Source organism: Bidens hawaiensis, unplaced genomic scaffold (assembly GCF_021521415.1).
Source record: "Bidens hawaiensis isolate Kalapana, Puna unplaced genomic scaffold, B.hawaiensis_p1.1 tig00015855_1, whole genome shotgun sequence".
In the NCBI taxonomy this organism is placed as follows: Eukaryota; Viridiplantae; Streptophyta; class Magnoliopsida; order Asterales; family Asteraceae; genus Bidens; species Bidens hawaiensis.
In genome coordinates, this window is record NW_027492418.1 from 29,994 (window position 1) to 39,757 (window position 9,764).

Genomic DNA, 9,764 nt, shown 5'->3' on the forward strand with positions numbered 1-9,764 from the left:
CACAGACGAGCACGGTTCCCAGAAATGTTCGCGCGTAGCCCGCGGAACGATTTTATCAGAATATGTTATCAGAACTATGTTTTACTAAGCACGTGTTTTAATGATGCTATCAGAATTATGTTTCAGAATGATTTTTATCAAGACTATGATGCAATACGAATTATCAAGTTACTAAAACTTGTGAACTCACTCAGTTTATACTGATTCAAATGTTTTACGTGTCTTTCAGGAGATAACTAGGTAGCGCATGGAGTCACACTTAGAGCACCTCACGCTGAACATCTAAAACTAGCTTTTTGGAAGATTTTAGTTCTATCCCTTCGATGCGTGCGGTTGTTCCCGCCGCGCAAGGGGATATGGCGTGGAAATCTTCAACAGTTTTTATACTTGGATGTTTTTATGTAATTTTTAAACAATGTAATGTATTTGTATTAAACATTTCATGCGCAATGAAAATCTTACTTTGAATGTTTGCAATGGCCCGTGCTTAATTATCAATCCCCACTCGCGCGCGCCCGGCTGTTTCCGCCGTTCAGGGCCGGGTGTGACAGATTGGTATCAGAGCATTGGTTATAGCGAACTAGGAAAAGAAGTTTTAACCTAGACTATAACCGTTGGGGAATCGCATGAAATATTTTTCAAAGAAAATATTTTCAAAAGAAACTATATACACACTTAGGAACACGGGTCACACAGTGTCTAGTGAATAAAGATAAGAACATTATGTGCTCAGAGTACATGCGCTAAGTTTGATATATTTTCATTCTCTTTTAAAGCGAGAATGCCTCCAACTAGAGCCAAGGGAATTACCATGACACCCGAGGAACTCGCGGAAATAATCGCGCAGGCGATCGCGACACATGAGGCCAGCAAGGCCGAATCTAGTCAGGGTCGTCAGGAGAACGAGACCCCAGAACCCGAATCAGGAGCCTTGGACAAAGGGTGCTCCTATAAGACATTTATGGCCTGTAGGCCTTGGCCATTCAAGGGTATCGAAGGGGCCATTGGGCTCTACAACTGGATTGACAAGATGGAGACAGTTCTCTCCATTAGCGGATGTAGTGAGAACCAGAAGGTCCTTTACGCGACCTGCATGTTCCAAGAAGCAGCTTCGTTTTGGTGGAAGCTTCAAGTGAAGACTATGGGGCGAGAAGTTGCTCTTCACAAGACCTGGGAGGAGCTGAAGGAAATGTTGATGAGAAAGTTCTGCTCTCGCGCAGAAATTCAGAGTCTACAACAGGAATTCTGGAACCACACCATGGTAGGAACGGATATCGACGCCTACAACAACCGGTTCAACGAGCTTTGCCAGTTGGTGCCAGACATGGCAAACACGGAGGAAAAGAAGATCGAGAGGTATATCTTTGGGTTACCTCCTGTTGTTAGGGTTCCGCTCAACGCCGCAGCGCCTCCAACCTTTGATGAGGCGGTAGCGCGGGCCATCACCCTTACAAGGGATACGGTCCGTGCGGGTATGTTGACTACGCGCGGAAACGAGCAGCGAACCTCTGACTCCAAGAGGAAATGGAACTCTCACCACCGAGGGTCCGACTCCAAGCAGCCACCGTTCAAGAAGCAGGAGAGCGCAAGGGTTTACGCGATCCAAGCCGCGGAGCCATCAAGGAAAGGATACAGCGGGCCTTACCCATGGTGCAACAAATGCAAGTTTCACCACGAGGGTGAATGCGCGAGCGTCATGTGCGCCAAGTGTAACAGGTCAGGGCACAAGACGGTGAATTGCCGTGCTAAGGAAGCTGGAGCCAGTGACAACTGCTACGTATGCGGAAAGCCAGGGCATTTCAGTCGGGATTGCCCGCAAAGGGGAAACCAAGCTCGCGGGAGAGCTTTTGTGATCGGCGCGGGCGAAGCTAAAGAAGAGCCGAATGTGGTAACCGGTACGTTTTTGCTTAACGGCCATTTTGCATCTGTCTTATTTGATACTGGCGCTGACCTAAGTTTTATATCCGCTGAGTTTAAAGACTCCCTAGGCCTAGCAACCAGTAGGCTAGACACACCTTATACTATAGAACTAGCCAATGGTAGGCAGTTATGCGCGAACGAAAGAACTGAACAATGTGTAATAGTCATGGGAGGTCACGGGTTCAATATTAACTTGTTGCCAATAGACTTGGGAAGTTTTGACATCGTGGTAGGTATGGATTGGTTAGTCGAGAACCACGCGGAGGTTATTTGCCATGAGAAGCAGGTTCGGATCCCACTGTTGAACGGAGAAACCTTGGTGATTCAAGGGGAAAGAAGGGGAGTTGCGACGAAACTGATTTCGTGCCTAAAGGCGCGCAAGTGCCTAAGGAAAGGGTGCTACGCCTTCCTGGCGCATGTAGTAGAGAAGGAAGGAGATGAGCGAAGAATTGAAGACTTACCAGTAGTGCGCGAATTTCCAGAAGTTTTTCCTGAAGATTTGCCCGGATTACCGCCGCCGCGACAAGTCGAATTTCGTATTGATTTAGTCCCAGGAGCTGCGCCAGTAGCTCGAGCGCCTTATCGACTAGCTCCATCTGAGATGCAAGAGCTATCCAATCAGTTACAGGAACTATTGGATAAGGGTTTCATACGCCCAAGCTTTTCACCTTGGGGAGCTCCAGTACTGTTTGTTAAGAAGAAGGATGGTTCGTTCAGAATGTGTATTGACTATAGGGAGCTGAACAAGCTGACAGTCAAGAATCGGTACCCCTTACCGAGGATTGACGACTTATTTGACCAGTTGCAGGGATCCAGTTATTATTCGAAGATAGATCTACGGTCAGGATACCACCAACTTAGGGTCCATGAGGAAGATGTGCCGAAAACAGCCTTCCGAACTAGATACGGCCATTATGAGTTCTTAGTGATGCCTTTCGGGCTAACTAATGCGCCGGCTGTATTCATGGATCTGATGAACCGCGTGTGCAAACCATACTTGGATAAGTTTGTGATTGTATTTATAGATGATATTCTGATTTACTCTCGGACCAAGGCCGAGCATGAGCGACACCTGAGATTGATTTTGGAATTGTTGAGGAAGGAAAAGTTGTATGCGAAGTTTTCCAAGTGTGAGTTTTGGCTTAGAGAAGTTCATTTTCTCGGTCACGTTGTAAACAAGAAAGGAATACACGTTGATCCTTCCAAAGTCAAGGCCATCGAAAACTGGGAAGCGCCAAAAACCCCAACTGAGGTGAGGCAATTCCTAGGACTAGCTGGCTACTATCGACGCTTCATTGAGAACTTCTCCAAGATAGCTCTACCTCTGACCGCGCTAACTCAGAAAGACAAGAAGTTTGTTTGGGGCGAAAATCAGGAAGCGGCGTTTCAAATGTTGAAATAGAAGTTATGTAGTGCGCCAATTTTGTCTCTGCCCGAGGGGACGGATGACATCGTCGTTTACTGCGACGCTTCACATCAGGGACTCGGATGTGTCCTTATGCAGCGAGACAAAGTCATAGCGTATGCCTCGCGCCAACTCAAGGCCAATGAAAAGAACTACACAACGCATGATCTGGAACTTGGAGCGATAGTTAAATGATATGTGTAATTGTTATACAGTTAGTCGCGCATAGCTAAAGAAAGGAATAACCATTAACGGTGAACGTAGCCGCATTCAGGTGAGTTTCTAGCCCCATTTCCTTGTTATGTTTTCGGGGCTGTGTGCATACTCAATGTGAACGTTAATACGCTTACCTTATTTGGTATGCGTATGCTATAATGATTGATGTGATAGTATGTATGAATAAATGAATGCTTGTCGGTGCGTGAACAATCTTCAGATATTGCACGTATCGACAGGGAAAGTAATATGTAGTATTCCTAGTATGAAATATGTATGTATTAAAGTACGTAATGAAAAGAGTAAGTACAAAATGGCGGTTATATAAAGAAAGTTATGTATGGTTATATGACAAACGGAAGGTATGGTTAGACAAGGAACCGACCCTAATAATATCGGCGAATGTAGGGAACCGACCCTAATAATATCGGCTAATGTAGGGAACCGACCATAATAATATCGGTGAATGTAGTGAACCGTCCCTAATAATATCGGCGAAGGTTATAGGACGGAATGCTATTTAAAACGTATATGCATGATTGAAAGTATGTATGTATATAAGTATGAAAGAAAGAATGAAGGTACGTATGTATGTATGTATGTAAGGAAAGATGAGAATATATGTATCTTCGGATATGTATTTATGTAAGTACGTGAATGTAATGTATGTTGCCTGATTAACTAGAATTCACTCAACGTAGCTGACTTTAGTATGCACACATGTGAATATACTGAGACAGCTGACCTGAGGAGGACACATGGCAAGACCTGAAGAGGCTGGCATCTGAAGATTTGTCATGATATTCTGAATACTATGTTTTATGTTATGTTTTTAAAAGACAAGTTATGGATGTTTGTTATGAATGGTTGACTTTTATATTATTCCGCGAAAGTTTTAAATAACTATGATATTTAGAACTGTGTTTATGAGTAAATCCAACGCCAATGTAGGGCAACGGGATCGGGGCCTTACAATAAACGAGTAGATTTCTCTCCTCTTTTGAACAAAATACTAGTAGTGGTTTGAGGTATATCAAAAGGAATCGAAATTGAGTGATTCAAGTGCCCACATGTTCAGATTGCAAAGATTTGCATGATTCATTACTTATGGTGGCTAGAATACGTTGTTACTTGTCAGTCAGAAATAACCCTAGTAAGATCTGTTCGTTTCACAAGTTAAAGGAAGAATCCAACGATTCTTCTTTAGAATCGGTTAATTTAGCAACACCAAGATGCTGTTTCCATGAGAAACGCTTCTTTAGTCGACTATAGCTTTAGAAAAAGATTTTTACAATGAAAACCCCAAAAGTAATCCACACCTATACACTAAATCTGTAACTATTTACATGCCTAGTTACAAGAAAAACCATTCAGCTCCTATACTATCCTTGTGGATCAATTTAATTCACAACAATTGTTTGATTCTTTGGTTAAAGACTTGATCATGCTGTAAATTTGTTACATGTGATTCAGTCACAAAACATAGGATTATAAAATTCCATTATTGTGTCTCTCGTTAAACAAGGATTATAAAATTCCAAGTTCCCAAACAAACGAAAATCATATATAACTAACGATTAATTATCAATTCTCATGCATATGGTTAATTTGTATATATTAAACCATATTATTAAACATGATGTAATATAGAGGCGTGCCAAAAAAAAAACAATTAGAGGTCGTGAATTTAGTTACGAATTACTAATAAAAAACATATTTTTGACAAGTAACATTTCCTTGTAATTTGAAAGTTACAACCAATAATTTTGAGGTTGCACTTTAAGTTTTTAAAATTTGGAAATAGATAAATACACATTCATTCAATACCAAATTGAAAAAATAACGTATGTAATACCGCTTACATGGATTTTCATGATTATTCAAGTATGTGAGGTCGTAAATAAAATCCCTATTTTGCTCAAACGTGACAAAGATGAAACTTTTCTACAACATGTTGATTGTTCATAGCTTACCATCATAGTTTTCACAAAGCACTAATATCACTTGAATATATAATGGAACACTATGAACAACCCCATGTGGTAGAAATTTGTTTCCCTTCAAAACTACCCAATCTACTTTTCAAAGAATAATAAAACATTTGTGTATAGAAATGTATGATGTGGTTTGGAAAGCATGAATCTAAGGATTATTTATAGCTCTGTAATAAAAAAAGATATGTTTAATAATAAATGCTATAATATTATGTATGAAATTTTTTGATAAAAATATCTTGATTAATAAATGCACACGTATCACATACCAAAATTGTAGTGTATGAATAAGTCAAGATTTTTATTATTTTTAATACAAAATTTTAAAGTCAAGTTCTTTTAATTTATCTATGATTGAATGCGATAAAAAGTATCAATACGTTCTATATTCGATATTTCCACCAAAAGTTAACTGAGTCATTGTACATTCACGATTGTTGGAGAACTCGAGATTCACATTTTCGATGACAGCTTCAACTAGTGAAAACCCTTCGAGATTCCATATTTATGATCCCTCAAGGTTTGCAGATTGTTTAATCAATGTCCCGTTCAACATTCTTATTAAAATGATTGCTTTTTCTAGAAAACCTACCATCAACGAGTAGATTTCTCTCCTCATTTGAACAAAATACTAGTAGCGGTTTGAGGTATATCAAAAGGAATCGGAATTGAGTGATTCAAGTGCCCACATTTTCAGTTTGCAAAGATTTGCATGGTTCATTACTTATGGTGGCTAGAATACATCGTTACTTGTCAGTTAGAAATAACCCTAGTAAGATCTGTTCGTTTCACAAGTTGAAGGGAGAATCCAACGATTCTTGTGTAGAATCGGTTTATCGAGCAACACCATGATGCTGTTTCTATGAGAAACGCTTCTTTAATCGACTATAGCTTTAGAAAAAAGATGTTTACAATGAAAACCCCAAAAGTAATCCACACCTATACACTAAATCTGTAACTATTTACATGCATAGTTACAAGAAAAACCATCCAGCTCCTATACTATCCTTGTGCATCAATTTAATTCACAACAATTGCCTAATTCTTTGGTTATAGACTTGATCATGCTGTAACTTCCCGTTTTCTAGTTTCGGTTAATTAACTAAAAACATGAGTTATTATGAGTCGGGCTAGTGTTGGGTCAAATGGATATGGGTTATGGACTTGGACTAAGAAGGAAAGAAGGACAGACCATGGGCTTAAGCCCATGATCCATAATATATAAACCTTAATTACTAATTAATTCATTCATTTGACACATATTCCATAAACCACCCAAAACACACACTTAAGCTCTCTCTTTAGTTTCTCTCTTTTCTCTAGCCGAACCAAGAAGGATAACCGATCCCGATCCAAGGTAATGATAGTATGTTATGGTATGAACTCAAACCCGTTAGATCTAGTCACGAAACGACGAGCCGACACCTTTAAACCGTTAAAGTCTTGAGATCCGGGTGGAATCAGATATAAACCGAACCAAATATGATCTTAGGGGTCACCCTAGCTCAGATCTGGATCGAACGGGACAAAAAGCGGTGAAAATGGTGCAAAAACCCGTTTTTCCGGCCACTGTGGAACATCCCGAATTTCAATAATAATATTTTATATTGAATTGTTATGACGGAGAAGTTTACTTGAGTCATTAAGGAAATAATAAAATAATAAGGATAGAGAGATAAGTAGGCTAATTAGATGGAGCTAATTATGGACCAAAAAGGAAAGATGGGCCTTAGGTCCATGGATGTAAGGGAGTATAAATACCCCTTAAACCCTAAACCTTTCCATTTCCATCCATCTTATCCATCTTATTCTCTCTACACACTAAAAAACACACATAAACACCTCCATATACGGCCGCGAGCTAGAGGGGAAGAATCCAAAACCAAATAAAGCTATATATTGATAGATTCTTGATATACAAACAAGATACAAGATCATTACTCATAACCAAGCCAAATCCGTAGCTTTATAACAAGTAAAGGTATGTTCTTTACGATTAAAGGTTAAGTTTTTATGAACGGTTTTCCATGAAACTTAAACCTAGAGTAGATTGGGTCTAGATTCTTCATAAAAATGCAAACTTGATGGTTAAAATGAACTTAATGAACATATGGTTACATACGGCCCATAGATAAACCCTAGATCTAGCCTAAAACGTTTTAATACAAAAAAGGTTTGAGCTTTATGACTAAAACAGGTTAGATCTTGTTAATGGAGGGTTAATGGGTGGAAAATGTATAGACGGTGTAGCTAATGTCATCAAAATTAGTGATAAAACCATCAACAGCTACTTGAGCTGATAAGGACCTCAAGCTAAGTTGAAAGCATATGGCAAGGAGTTCTCGGCCATGAGGGTTCTCGGTCAAGAACATAGGTTCTCAGTCAAACACACGGGTTCTCGGTCAACACAAGGGTTCTCGGTCAAACCTCAGGAGTTCTCTGCCAAGAGTTCTCGGCCACTTAGTTCCCTGTTGACTTTGGGCCTGGCCAGTTGGGCCCAAGTGCCACGATAAACAATGAGCCTGACTTAACTAAGTCCACATGGTGCTAAGCCCATATCAAATTTAGACCCGACCAACCCATTATCTTAAGCTTAACAAGCAAGCCCAACTTAGAAAATATGTTGGTTAACTAAACAAAATACCGACTTAATTAATTATGCGGTTAATTAACGAATATATATATATATATATATATATATATATATATATATATATATATATATATATAACAGTTAGCCGTGCACAATTAAAGAAGGGGATAACGATTAACGGCGAATGCAACGAGATCCAGGTAAGTTTCTAGCCCCTTCCTTGTTATGTTTCTCGGGGCTGTGTGCATACTCGATGTGTTTGTTAATACATTTATCCTAAGTGATAAACGTATGCCTTACGTGATTATGTAAATAGTATGAATGATTGTTTGTCAGTACGTGAACGATCTTCGGATATTGCACGTATTGTCAAGTTGTAATGTTATGTTAAATGATGATATGATACGAATGATATATGAATGAATGTAAATGATGTATGGATGTATGGTAACGAAGAGGGAATCAAACCCTACTAATATTCGAGGAAAGAGGGACCGAGCCCTAATAATACTCGAGGAAGGAGGGACCGAGCCCTAATAATACTCGAGGAAGGAGGGACCGAGCCCTAATATTACTCGAGGAAGGAGGGACCGAGCCCTAATAATACTCGAGGAAGGAGGGACCGAGCCCTAATAATACTCGAGGAATGAGGGACCGAGCCCTAATAATACTCGAGGAAAGTAGGGCGTAATGCTCTTTATAACGTAAGAAATGAAGGTAAGTAAGAATAAGATAAGAGAATGAAAGTATGAATGAAAGTATGTATGTATTGTATGATGTATGATTAACTAGAACTCACTCAGCATAGCTGACTTTTAGTATGAACGCAGGTGAGTAGGATGAGACAGCTCGTTTGAGGGGAACCAGTGACATTGAATAAGAGGCTAGCATCTGAAGACTCAAGACGATTATTTTTAATTACTTGGTTTTTGAAAGACAAGTTGTTGTTTAAGAAAAGTTTTGGATTGTTATGAAATTTTTTATGAAAGTTTTTATATTCCGTGAATGTTTTTATTTACTCTAATATATAGAACTGTGTTTATGAGTAAATCCAACGTCCAAATGTGAGGTACCGGTAACGGGGCCTTACAAGTTGGTATCAGAGAAAAGTTCGAGAGATTTAAGCATCCTACATGCTTAGACTTGAACAGAGAATGAGATTTAAGTAAGAAGATGCCAGTTCAAGAATGCCATGTGTCACTCAAGCAAGCTCAGTAAAGGTAAAGTGTATGGTTAGATAATAAATGTAAATGTTATCTTGATAGATAAGGATAAGATTTCTTGATTGTTTGATTGATTAACTGTTTAAGCTTAGAATCATCACAAATAGACTCATAAGAGGAAGTGTATAGGACACCGAAAGTAACGTGATCAGCTAATCACAACTGGCCACTGTTATTACCTATTAGGCTTACTATCCTTGTACTAAATAGTTCCTTGAGTGATGACGTTTGTGTTTTCCCTTTTAGAATACAATGGCTGGAACGGAAGAAAATGTGGGAGCTAGGGGGAATTATGAGAACGGGAAGTCGCACTAGTCGTCGTGGCAGGCCTCGTCGAGTCCAACAAACTTCGGTGGAAACAGCTTCTAACATCGGAGATGAAGGGAGTGCAGTTGGAAGAAACCCGAGCAACA